At 34.6% G+C, this 13,475-nt stretch overlaps 1 pseudogene; it reads left to right on the top strand.

Annotated features, from left to right (window-relative positions):
* Positions 1–4,998: 4,998 nt before the first annotated feature.
* On the top strand, positions 4,999–12,943 carry LOC145947909 (uncharacterized; annotated as a pseudogene).
* Positions 12,944–13,475: the final 532 nt, after the last annotated feature.

Below are 13,475 nucleotides of genomic sequence, written 5' to 3'. Positions count from 1 at the left end.
TAACTTTTTCGTGCGGTTGCACTTCCAGCGATCGTCGCACTGCTTGTAGCGATAAAGGTGCATCGCGCTTGCATCCTGTATATATATATTGTGTAATTTTCTTGTAAATATAGTGCCGTGGGTTTTTTTTCTTCGTGTAAATCCTGTGTTCTTTTTTCTTTCGTTGTGTCGTTGCACTACCTCTGCGTCCTCTGGACTCAATCGTGTCCGCGCAAAAACCGCTATCTACGCGCTTTAAGATTCCGCACACTAATTCTGTTATTAAAGTTAACTAAAATTATCAAACGCCTAATCATTTCCGGCGTGAGTGTTGTGTGAAAACGAGTGTTTGCGTTATACACGATTCGAGATATGGAAGCCGGCCAGAGAGCGCAACAATATAAATAATTTAAAAAATGTGTTTACTATATAAATTTAAAAAAAAGGAAATGAAAAAAGGACATGTCTTTCTCGGTCTTGAACCCGAGTTCGCACGGTGATAACTCCACGCACTATATTGGCGCCACAGAATTTATGATATCAATATGGATTTTTATGAGACATTTTAAATAAAATAATACTACAAATTGTTTTTAAAAAAATACTATAAATTGTTTTTATAAAAACGTTTCTTTATAGAAAAAATATCATTCATCCACTTATTTCAAAAAGATAAAAAACAAAATAAAACTACTTTTATCTTTTTAAAATAAGTGGATCGATAATATATTTTTCTATAAAAAACGTTTCTAAAAAAACAATTTATATTATTTTTTTTTTACAATTTGTAGTATTATTTTAATTAAAATGTCTCATAAAAATCTATGTTGATACCCTAAGTCCTGTGGCGCCAGTTTAGTGCGTGGGATTATCATCGTGCGAAGTCGGGTTCAAGACTGAGAAGGACATGATGCCCTTTTTCGCATGCGATTTACGCCGCTACCAGCGGACACGAGAATGGCGACAAATGTCGCTCCCCCCCCCCCCGCACGCATCGCCCGTAGCACCAGGATATGTACCCGCACTGCCGTCAGCACCAGAATGATATCCCCGTACAAAAAAGGGCCCAGGACTTTTTATGGCTGTTTTTCCGAATGGGACACTTCGAGTTGAGGGCAGCCCTTTTGCGTACTGAAAGTAGATGCCAAAATAACGTATTATATAAAATTTCAGTCGCGGCAAATTATTTTTTCAAATGTTTTTATTTAAAAAAATTTTCTTTAAAAATTTTATTTTAAAAAATTGGACACCGCACGTGCGAAAATCCACGCGCTGCCTACCGACGGGGAGGGTCCGGGAGGAGGGCCGAAGGCCCCCCTTGCACCCCCCCCCGTGTGTGTGTGTGTGTGTATACATACGTTTCTGATATGCGTGGATCTGTCCAATGGCGTGGAGCTCCCCGTAGGGGTGGGGGGGGGCGGAACTCACTGCATCCACGCATGTACTTTGCAAGATGAAACGAAGTTCACTCAACACCTAACATTGATATAATGTACCTAATCCTGAAGGATTACAATCCATTCAGGACAACACCCAGATATTTATTTATCCCTGCTCTTGGAGAAAATTCTCTGCTTTAACCAAAAACACAAACTGATAATTATAAAGTATTAATACTGTTATTGAGTTTAATTGAGATTTTACTTTTAGGTAAAAACTATTGAAAAAATGATTTGCCGCGGCTGAAATTTTATATATTACGTTGTTTTGGTATCTACTTTCAGTACGCTAAAGGGCTGTTCCGAACTCGAAGTGTCCCATTCGGAAGAATATCCCTTTTTTTGTATTTTTTTTATGATTAATAAATGTTAAATAATTATTCATCAAACTAATAAGAATATAAATATATTGATCAATAAATGAAATTGATCGTCATCGAAAGGGGAGGAAAGAAAAATCTTTTACGTTTATTTATTTTTATCAGTCAATTGAAGATATTCGTAATTGAAGAGATTCGTAATTTATAAATCAAATGATATTTTTATTTGCTTTATAAATTGTCAATCGAATCTTCGATTGAATTTGCTCGATAAAAAAATTAGTTATATTTCATAATTTTACTTATGAATGTTGATAAAAATTCAAGTTGTGAACTTCATGGAATCGAGCAAATTCAATCGAATATTCGATTGACAATTTATTAGCAAATTTGTAAAAAAATAATTAGATTTATAAAATACGAACCTCTTCACTTCATGATTGATAAATAAACATAATCGGACATTTCCCTTTCCTTCTCCTTCAACGACGATAGAATCACTATAATTTATTGTTTATCAAATATTTATACTTTTTTTAGCTTGATGGATAATTATTTTATATTTATTATTCATAAACAAATTCCAAAATAAAAGTCCTGGGCCCTTTCGTGCGAAGATATCATCCTGGTGCTGCCGGCAGTTCGCGGGCACATTTGAAACTCTATAATTATAATTGGTGCAAAAGAAAAATAACAATTATTAATTATTTTTTATTTATATATATATATATATATAAATTATATTTTTCTATAAATATTCTGATTTATTATGTAAAAACGCGCGCGTCAGATCTTTTATATTCGCGCGGTATCAGTAGTATGTATGTACCGCAGCACCGACGAGTCGGTGACCGCAATAATCCGTGTGTGTAATGCGTTGATATGATCTACTGCGCGACTCCTCGCCGCGCGTAACAATGAAGCAGCGTGTACAAGAAGTCACGTTAGAACGTGTCGTAACTGTATAAAGTGAAAACGTGAAAAGTTTCCACATTATATATATATTTAGTTTTTTTTTTGTTTTAGTGTGTTAGTTTTAGTTTCTTGTCCACACAATGGGAAAGAAATATAACGCAAAACGTTTGCCTCTCACTAAACGTAGAGTTTCCTTCAAGAAAGGCTGGATGCTAAGGTTAGTATATTTCTTTGGAATAAAAAACATGAGATAATACAAATACATATTCATATATAAACACATATTCATATATATACATATTCATATATATTTACATTCATATAAATACATATTCATATATATTTATATATATATGGATATATATATTCATATTCATATAAATACATATTCATATATATACATATTAATATATAATAAGTAACAATGTAGGCTCCCTGCATTGATAAATTACAAATTCAAAAGGAGGCTATATGGAGCCACGCGTATGGTGTAGGTACGCAAATATTAAAAACAAACTTGTTGGAAAAACAAATTTATTGAATCTAAACGTTTCGGTCCTTTCTTTGGACCTTCTTCAGTAAATTTAATACAATAAATAATAATGGGGAATCTACATACTACCGCACGTAGCGCAAAAGCCGTGAGCCCCCCCTATCGATATCCCATTAGATAGACAAAGTGACATAATATGTCATGAGGTACTCAAAAGTGGACTATAATGACGAGTATAGTGAGGAATTTCCGAAAGGGGGCTCACTCTTACTCACACACTCATCCATCGCACGTTCACACGACCGTACGCGGACGCGCCCGACGCACGAGTGAAGAAGATATTCGTTCTGATGCTATTTATAAGGCGCCCTACACGGCTCATAGCCTGTTATCGAAGTCAATGTCAAACAATGTGTGGAATTTATTTCTCCTTCTCTCTCTCTCTCCCTCTCCCTCTCCCTCTCCACTCTCTCTCTCTCCCTCTCTCTCCCTTTCTCCCCTCCGTCTCTCTCCCTCTATCACTGTCCCCCCTTCCTCTCGCTTCCCCCCCCCTTTCTCTATCTCCCTCTCTCAAACATACGATGTATGGAGATTAATGTTACAAATGATTTATGGCTCTCTAAAGGAATTCGATAACAACTAAACGAAGACCGTTTTTCAAGAAATTTGAGGCATATTTGTCACAACAGATATATATGCTTGACTTAGACACTCTGTGTCTTCTTGTCGGTTTAGGTCATTTATCTGGCGCCTGATAAACAGCATCTCTGAAACAAGTCTCTTCCTTAGAAACGGTTCCTCATCCAAGATCTCAACGTTATCCCAATCAAATTCGTGGTTATTCAGCCTGTGATCCGTGATCACGGATTTTTGCGCGGTGTTTCTTTTTATGTGATTTCTGTGCTCCCTAATGCGTGTTCTCAACTGCCTGCTGGTCTGACCGACATAAGAGGCACTACAATTTTGACATGAAATTTTGTATACAACGTTATTATGCCAATCTTTCTGCAGTGTGTCTTTATGCACGCGGATAAACGAGCGTAACTTATTCAAACCTGTGTAGGACATTTTTACATCTAGATCACGGACCACATGGCTAAACCGCTCGGACCATTTGGGTATGTATGGGACATTAAAATATGCAACGCGAGCCAAATTATCAGGTAAAGTATCAGGTGTTCTGTTAGCGTCACCTGAATTATTATTTTTATTTCTCGCAAACAAAGTCCTAAGCCTTTCGTGAAATGTTTCAAAAATCAGTTGTAATGGATACCCATTATCACGTAACACCCCAATGACCAATTCGAGGTTCTTTTGGTGATATCTTGGATGTGATAACCAGAAAGCCCTATCTATTAGGCCAAATATTGTGCCTCTCTTGTGGCAGAGAGGGTGACAGGAGTAATAATTCAGATATCTTCCCGGAAATGTTGGTTTATGATACCAATCGAATTCAACGTATCCCCGGTTTAGAATGAATGTAACATCCAAAAAATCGAGTCTATTGCCCCCCTTTTCCAAAGTAAACTGTAATCTGTTATGACACGCGTTAAACTGTCTTAGTATCGCCTGGCTCGTCCCGAGAGGGACGGCCAACGCGATATCATCAACATAGCGTACGTAGATCGGGAGTTCAAAAGGAAGGTCTCCTATCACCCTGCTCTCCAAATCGCGCATGGTTAAATCGGCTACTATGGGAGACAGCGGAGAACCCATGGGCGCTCCGAAGGTTTGTTGATAGATTATGCCATCAAAGGTGAAAAAAGTTGAGTGAAGAACAAGCCGGACTGCCCCCAAAAATTCCACGCGCGGTATCGTACAGTTATTTTCTATGAAATTCCACCTCGCGGCTATGCCGTCGACTGCCAAATCCAATGGGACGTTAGTGAATAGAGAGACCACATCCAGTGAAATAAGTTCACAATTGTCACCAACGTAAGTTCCATCGAGTTTGTTGACCAGTCGAAAGCTATTCTCCACATGACTGTCGGGAAGATATCTGAATTATTACTCCTGTCACCCTCTCTGCCACAAGAGAGGCACAATATTTGGCCTAATAGATAGGGCTTTCTGGTTATCACATCCAAGATATCACCAAAAGAACCTCGAATTGGTCATTGGGGTGTTACGTGATAATGGGTATCCATTACAACTGATTTTTGAAACATTTCACGAAAGGCTTAGGACTTTGTTTGCGAGAAATAAAAATAATAATTCAGGTGACGCTAACAGAACACCTGATACTAATTCGGCTCGCGTTGCATATTTTAATGTCCCATACATACCCAAATGGTCCGAGCGGTTTAGTCATGTGGTCCGTGATCTAGATGTAAAAATGTCCTACACAGGTTTGAATAAGTTACGCTCGTTTATCCGCGTGCATAAAGACACACTGCAGAAAGATTGGCATAATAACGCTGTATACAAAATTTCATGTCAAAATTGTAATGCCTCTTATGTCGACCAGCAGGCAGTTGAGAACACGCATTAGGGAGCACAGAAATCACATAAAAAGAAACACCGCGCTAAAATCCGTGATCACGGATCACAGGCTGAATAATCACGAATTTGATTGGGATAATGTTGAGATCTTGGATGAGGAACCGTTTCTAAGGAAGAGACTTGTTTCAGAGATGCTGTTTATCAGGCGCCAGATAAATGGCCTAAACCGACAAGAAGACACAGAGTGTCTAAGTCAAGCATATATATCTGTTGTGACAAATATGCCTCAAATTTCTTGAAAAACGGTCTTCGTTTAGTTGTTATCGAATTCCTTTAGAGAGCCATAAATCATTTGTAACATTAATCTCCATACATCGTATGTTTGAGAGAGGGAGATAGAGAAAGGGGGGGGGAAGCGAGAGGAAGGGGGGACAGTGATAGAGGGAGAGAGACGGAGGGGAGAAAGGGAGAGAGAGGGAGAGAGAGAGAGTGGAGAGGGAGAGGGAGAGAGAGAGAGAAGGAGAAATAAATTCCACACATTGTTTGACATTGACTTCGATAACAGGCTATAAGCCGTATAGGGCGCCTTATAAATAGCATCAGAACGAATATCTTCTTCACTCGTGCGTCGGGCGCGGCCGCGTACGGTCGTGTAAACGTGCGATGGATGAGTGTGTGAGTAAGAGTGAGCCCCCTTTCGGAAATTCCTCACTATACTCGTCATTATAGTCCACTGTTGAGTACCTCATGACATATTATGTCACTTTGTCTATCTAATGGGATATCGATAGAGAGGGGCTCACGGCTTTTGCGCTACGTGCGATAGTATGTATATTCCCCATTATTATTTATTGTATTAAATTTACTGAAGAAGTTCCAAAGAAAGGACCGAAACGTTTAGATTTAATAAATTTGTTTTTCCAACAAGTTTGTTTTTAATATTTGCGTACCTACACCATACGCGTGGCTCCATATAGCCTCCTTTTGAATTTGTAATATTAATATATATTTATATATATATGGATATATATATATATATATATATATATATATGAATATGTATATACATGAATATGTATATATATGAATATGAATATATATGAATATGAATTATATATGAATATGAATTATATATGAATATGAATATATATGAATATGTATTTATATGAATATGTATTTATATAAATGTAAATATATATGAATATGTATATGTATGAATATGTATATATATGAATATGTATATATATGAATATGAATATATATGAATATGAATTATATATGAATATGAATTATATATGAATATGTATATATGTATATACATATTCATATATATTCATATAAATACATATTCATATAAATACATATTCATATATATTTACATTCATATAAATACATATTCATATAAATACATATTCATATATATTTACATTCATATAAATACATATTTATATATATTCATATTCATATAAATACATATTCATATAAAAACATATTCATATAAATACATATTCATATATATGTACATTCATATAAATACATATTCATATATATTCATATTCATATATATACAGATTCATATAGAAACATATTCATATATAAACATTCATATAAATACATATTCATATAAATACATATTCATATATATTTACATTCATATATATTTACATTCATATATATTTATATTCATATATATATACATATTCATATATAATTCATATTCATATATATATGTACATATTCATATATATACATATTCATATATATACATATTCATATGTATACATATTCATATATATTCATATTCATATAAATACATATTCATATATATTCATATTCATATATATTCATATTCATATATATATTCATATTCATATATATACATATTCATATATATACATATATACATATTCATATATTCGTATAAATTAAAAAAACTTGAAAATTAATTTTTTTAATATACATATTTTTTTATCTCTACACACACACACACACACACACACGTATATATATTTATATACACATACAGGGAGACCCATTAAAATCTATAAGTAAATATATGTATCTTCTAAATAATTTTGAATTAAAAAATTAAACATATACATCAGAGCTGTCCACGTTTTGCACTTTTCGGCCGATTTCCGAGGCTCACCGCCTAGCGGCCCCCACTTACGCTCGAGACCTTAGCAACGCGTGGCCCGATAACCGTAGTTGCTAAGGTCTCGAGCGTAAGTGGGGGCCGCTAGGCGGTGAGCCTCGGAAATCGGCCGAAAAGTGCAAAACGTGGACAGCTCTGATATACATGAACGAGATTGAAGAGGTCTTTAGAATATCGCAAATAAAATTCGAAAGGTGAAGGAGTCTTGGAAATTTCAGGATCATCTTTGTTTTTTTAAATGGAATCGCCATAATTTTTTAATATAAATTAATTTATTGGAATATTCTGCATAAAAAAAAGGATACAATGACCAAAAAGTGAATAGTTGTTATTTTTTATTTTAAAGTAATTTTACATACACTATATAATATTTTAGTAAAATATTCATTGTTCGATGATGTTACCTGAATACTTTTAGGCATAAAATAATGAGAAAAATTAATTGGTATAAAGAAAAAAGAGTTGTTAAAAAAATATAGCTGTTAGTTGCAAATTACCTTTTTTAAATACAAACATGTGTTTTCTTTACACCAATTAATTTTTCTCATTATTTTATGCATAAAAGTATTCAGGTAACATCATCAAACAATGAATATTTTACAAAATATTTTATAGTGTATGTAAAATTATAAAATTAAAATATAAAATAACTCGTAAACTATTCACTTTTTGGTCACTGCAGAATATTCCAAGGAATCGATTTATATAAAAAATTATAGCGATTCCATTTAAAAAAACAAAGATGATCCTGAAATCTCCAAAACTCCTTCATCTTTCGAATTTTATTTGCGATATTCTAATAACCCCTTCAATCTCGTTCAACATGTATATGTTCAATTTTTTAAATTCAAAATCATAGAAGATACATATATTGGCTTATAGATTAAAATGGGTCATCCTGTACACACACACACACACACACACACACACACACACACACACATATATATATATATATATATATAATAGTAATTTCGAAAAAATAGTAATTTCAGAAAAATAAAGCAGTCTCTTGCACATATAGTAGTTAGTAGTAGAAATATTAGTAATAAATAGTAGTTAGTAGTAGAAATAGTAGTAATAAATAGTAGTTAGTAGTAATAATAGTTATAAAGTAGTAGCAGAAAAAGATATTTTATACCAGAGACGATATATTCGTCTGCTAGTTGCTTATAAAAAATATCTTCTCCCAGAATGATTTGCATGTGCGTTCTGGTTTTTAAAAAAAGATATTTTATACCAGAGACGATATATTCGTCTGCTAGTTGCTTATAAAAAATATCTTCTCCCAGAATGATTTGCATGTGCGTTCTGGTTTTTAAAAAAAGATATTTTATACCAGAGACGATATATTCGTCTGCTAGTTGCTTATAAAAAATATCTTCTCCCAGAATGATTTGCATGTGCGTTCTGGTTTTTAAAAAAAGATATTTTATACCAGAGAGCATCTATTCGTGAACTGGTTGTTTGTGACATCAGATACGGTTTATATGGTATATGTGTCCTCTGGTTATTATAAAAAATAAGACATTTATGTTGTAAAACATTATCTATTGTATAATATAATATAGTTTTCAATTAGATATAGATTTATAAACAAGAGACTCCATTTATTTTTCAGAAATTTTACTTTTTTCTTGATTATATATGATATAATAACTGACCCATCTTATTTTTTTAACAATATTTTAACATTATTTTTTTTGCAGGCGACAGATGCTGAAGCTGGAGAGACAAGAAGAAAATGACTCCAGGAATAGCACGTCTAAGAATACTAACAACGAATCCATCGGTTATCAGAAATCGGTAGAATTATTCTCCGATACGATGGATTCGAAAGTTAGTATCCAATCGTTAGTATCCAGCACGTCTAAGGATACTAACAACGAATCCATCGATTATCAGAAATCGGTGGAATTATTCTCCGATACGATGGATTCGAAAGTTAGTATCCAATCGTTAGTACCCACGATCCAATGCCTGGAGTTAAATTCAAATACAGGTACGTGTAGAATTGTCAAAATGTAGAATTTTGCGAAGATGACAATTATTTTGTTATCGATAATGGCCCTCTGGATACAAATCGTATCCAGGAAAGCATGCCTCAAGGCCGTCGCATTGTCGACCTTTCTCATATGTGGAATGAAATCCACAGAACATTTAATAACCACATGCGAGGAATAGAGTGCCGATTTGAAGATTGGAAACTCACCCACACTTCTGACAAAGGGTTAAAAACGCGTTTGTACTTCAAGTGCCAAATGTGCCATACTGAAGCCGACTTCTGGTCAGAACACGAAGAGCAGGAAATAATGGACATTAATATAGCTGCTGTAGCAGGAACTGTTACAGTAGGAATTGGTTATGCTCAGCTGAATGAGCAGTGTACAGCCATGAATATTCCTTGTATGACCGAGCCAAGGTACATAGAAAATAGAGAAAAGTTAGTCGATGCTTTTCAAAAATCAGCCATAGAAAGTATGAAAAAGGCTGGCGAAGTTGAAAAACAACTCGCTCTTGAGAGAAACGAAGTTATAAACGGTATTCCGTATATAACAGTTGTAGCGGATGGTAGTTGGATGAAGAGATCGTATGGCAATGCCTACAATTCTCCTTCCGGTATTGGAGCCATAATTGGTTACCGTACGAAAAAGATTCTCTTTGTTGGTGTCCGCAATAAATTTTGTGCAGTATGTGATATGGCAGAACGAAAAAGTATCGAATCAAAAGCTCACAAATGCTACAAAAATTTTAATCGCAACGAAAGCTCCACAAGGATGGAGAGCGATGCTATCGCGGAAGGTTTTAATTGTAGCCTCGAAATGCATGGGCTGATTTATAAAACAGTTATTGCCGACGGTGACAGTAGCGTTTATCAGACCATTATTGATAACAGACCATATAGTGAACAGATGGTCACAGTAAAAAAAGTAGAATGCACGAATCATTTACTTTGCAATTTATGTAAAAAGCTCAAAGCTGTGGCAGAGATGACTCAGCCAAAAACGCAGAGGCAGCGTGGCTTTACAGAATTGCGAAATGTTGTGAAAAACAACATGAAAAACATCAGAAAAGAAGTAGAAACAGCAGCCGAGCTACGAAGAAAAGATCAACAAACACCTCAACATTGTAAGGCTATGGAATTGCAGAAAGATATATTGAACATTCCTAGTCATGTTTTTGGCGAACATAAGCGATGCAAAGCACGCGGTATATGCGAAGAGAATGATAATAAAACGAACAAAAATTATGTTCCATTGTTGAAAATACATGGCCTGTATCAAAAAATAGAAAGCGCTATCACATATCTAAGCGGTTATTCCGACAGCTTATTGCTGAATTTAACTAATAATCCTGCAGAATCGTTTAATTCGATAATCTGCAAAGAAATTGGTGGAAAGCGCATTCATTTTGGTAAACGAGGCTCTTACAATGCCAGAGTTGCGGCAGCAGCTGTGCAATTTAATACGCAACAAGTCCTTACAGAATTACATAAGAGCATGGATAAAACTGTTCCACCTATTGTTGAGAATGTAGAAAAAAATCGACAAAAAAAAATTGCGAAAACCAGAGAATCTCGAGAAGTGCAAGGAAGGCAAATAAATTTCAAACGAGAGACAGGAACAGATCGTTATTATGGTCCGCAGTCTCAAAAACCAGATCTTCCATCTGATGTATTTGAGCAACTTCGGCAAAATCATTTAGAAAAGTTGTCCGAAAATGCGAGAAACTGGAAGAAAATTGAATTCGATACGAGAAACCAAAGTGACTCGGAATTATGGTTATCATTGAGACGAGAAATGTTGACCGCATCCAATTTTGGAACTGTATGTCGCATGAGACCGACAACGTCTTGCGCAGCAACATTAAAAGCCATTTTATATCCTTCGTTTATTGATACCGCAGCCCTAAAATATGGTCGCGAAAACGAAAAAGTAGCAAGAGACGAATTGGCTGAAAAATTAAATAAAGAAATAAAACCTTGCGGATTATTTATTGATACTGAAAATCCGTGCTTGAGTGCTTCTCCTGACGGAATTATTGACGAAAATGGTCTAGTGGAAATAAAATGTCCTCTGTCAGCTGAGCATTTGACAGCAGAAACAGCTGTAGAGACATTACCTTCTTTGAAAGGTATCTTTGATAAAAAAGATCCACACAAAATGAATAGAAATCATCGATATTTTTATCAAGTTCAAGGTCAGTTGAACATAACACGGCGAGAATATTGTATTTTTGCTGTTTGGACTCCACAAAGCATGAAAATATTGCGCATTGATTACAGACAATATCTTTTGGAGAAATCAAATGCTACCTTACTTAACACGTTTCTATAACGAATGCATGCTTCCAGAAATCTTGGATAGTCGTCATAATAGGCATATGCCAATCAGAGATCCAAGATATATTATAGAAGCTAAAGAAGAAGCAGCAAAAAAAATAGTGACAATGAGTCGAACAAAGAAACGAAATATAGTAGAAAGCGAAAATGGCATACAAGAGAGCAAACAATTCAAACCGATCGTTTCGTTAATAGAAGCAAAAATTACTGATACTGCTGATATTGCTCTGAATAAAGAGGAAGATGATGATTGCATTATCACAAGTTATTCTAGTAACGAGCGAGATATATCTGAAGACGATATAAAAAGAAATGAAAAACTGTTAAACACATTTGCTCCTCTTTATTTGGTAAAGGATAATGTCTTGCGTATGACAAGTCAATTAAACGATGAATCGTTGGATCTATTTTTGCGTATCATAAGAGAAACTTCTCATTTCGAAACGCAAAGTGTGCTTTATTTAGAATACCCTCACATGATTAAAGCTAGTCGTAGTGATAATAGCTTACAAATAATTGGAGGGAATTGCAGTAATCATTGGAGATGTATTTTCTTTGACGGCACCAAACTTCGCGTGTACGGTAGTCTACCTGGCTGTACATACGATAAATTGGTAGCTAAAGAGAAAAATTATATACATCTTCGTTATCCAACAATAAGCTCGAGTGACATAATTTTTGAAAAGGTTCAAACACAACCTGATGGCATATGTTGTGGAATTTTTGCTGCCGCCTTCGCCACGACTATAGCCTTAGGAGGCAATCCTTGCGTGGAAAAATACTCCAAAAATGTAAAATGCATGAGAACATTTTTATACAATTCTAGAAAGCAATAAACTTTCGCCTTTTCCAAAATAATAAAAAATAATTTTTTATTTAAAAAAATCTATGCTACAAATATAGACTTGAAAAATCTATATTTTATAACTGACCAGAAAAAGCTGCATCAATCTCGATTGCAAATTATAATCGGAGCGACGAAAAACATATTGGGTGCGTTCTCACGAGAATGGACGGGGAGGGGTCCATTCTATGTTTTAAATATTTAGAATATTGTAAAAATACATTATTCTGTTACAATCGAGACAAACAATGTATTGTAAATCTTTATTACAATACATAAACATTTACCTATACGATAAAAAATATATATATATATATATATATATATATACGAGGGTGGTTTGAAAAGTCCGTGCAAAAATGAAAACTACTTAATTTTTCGGGATAAACTTTTTTTATTTTTCAACGTAGTCTCCTTTTAGGCTTATACACTTCGTCCAACGCTGCTCCAGTTTGTTGATCCCTTCCAAATAATAAGATTGGTCCAACTCTGCAAAATAGGCATTTGTTTCCGCAATCACCTCCTCGTTTGAATAAAATCTCTTTC

The sequence above is a fragment of the Prenolepis imparis genome, unplaced genomic scaffold (assembly GCF_030444845.1).
Source record: "Prenolepis imparis isolate NDT839.2.m4 unplaced genomic scaffold, iyPreImpa1.0 SCAF_183, whole genome shotgun sequence".
In the NCBI taxonomy this organism is placed as follows: Eukaryota; Metazoa; Arthropoda; class Insecta; order Hymenoptera; family Formicidae; genus Prenolepis; species Prenolepis imparis.
The sequence above is the reverse complement of the archived record's forward strand: the minus strand, read 5'-3'. Positions and strand labels throughout refer to the sequence as shown.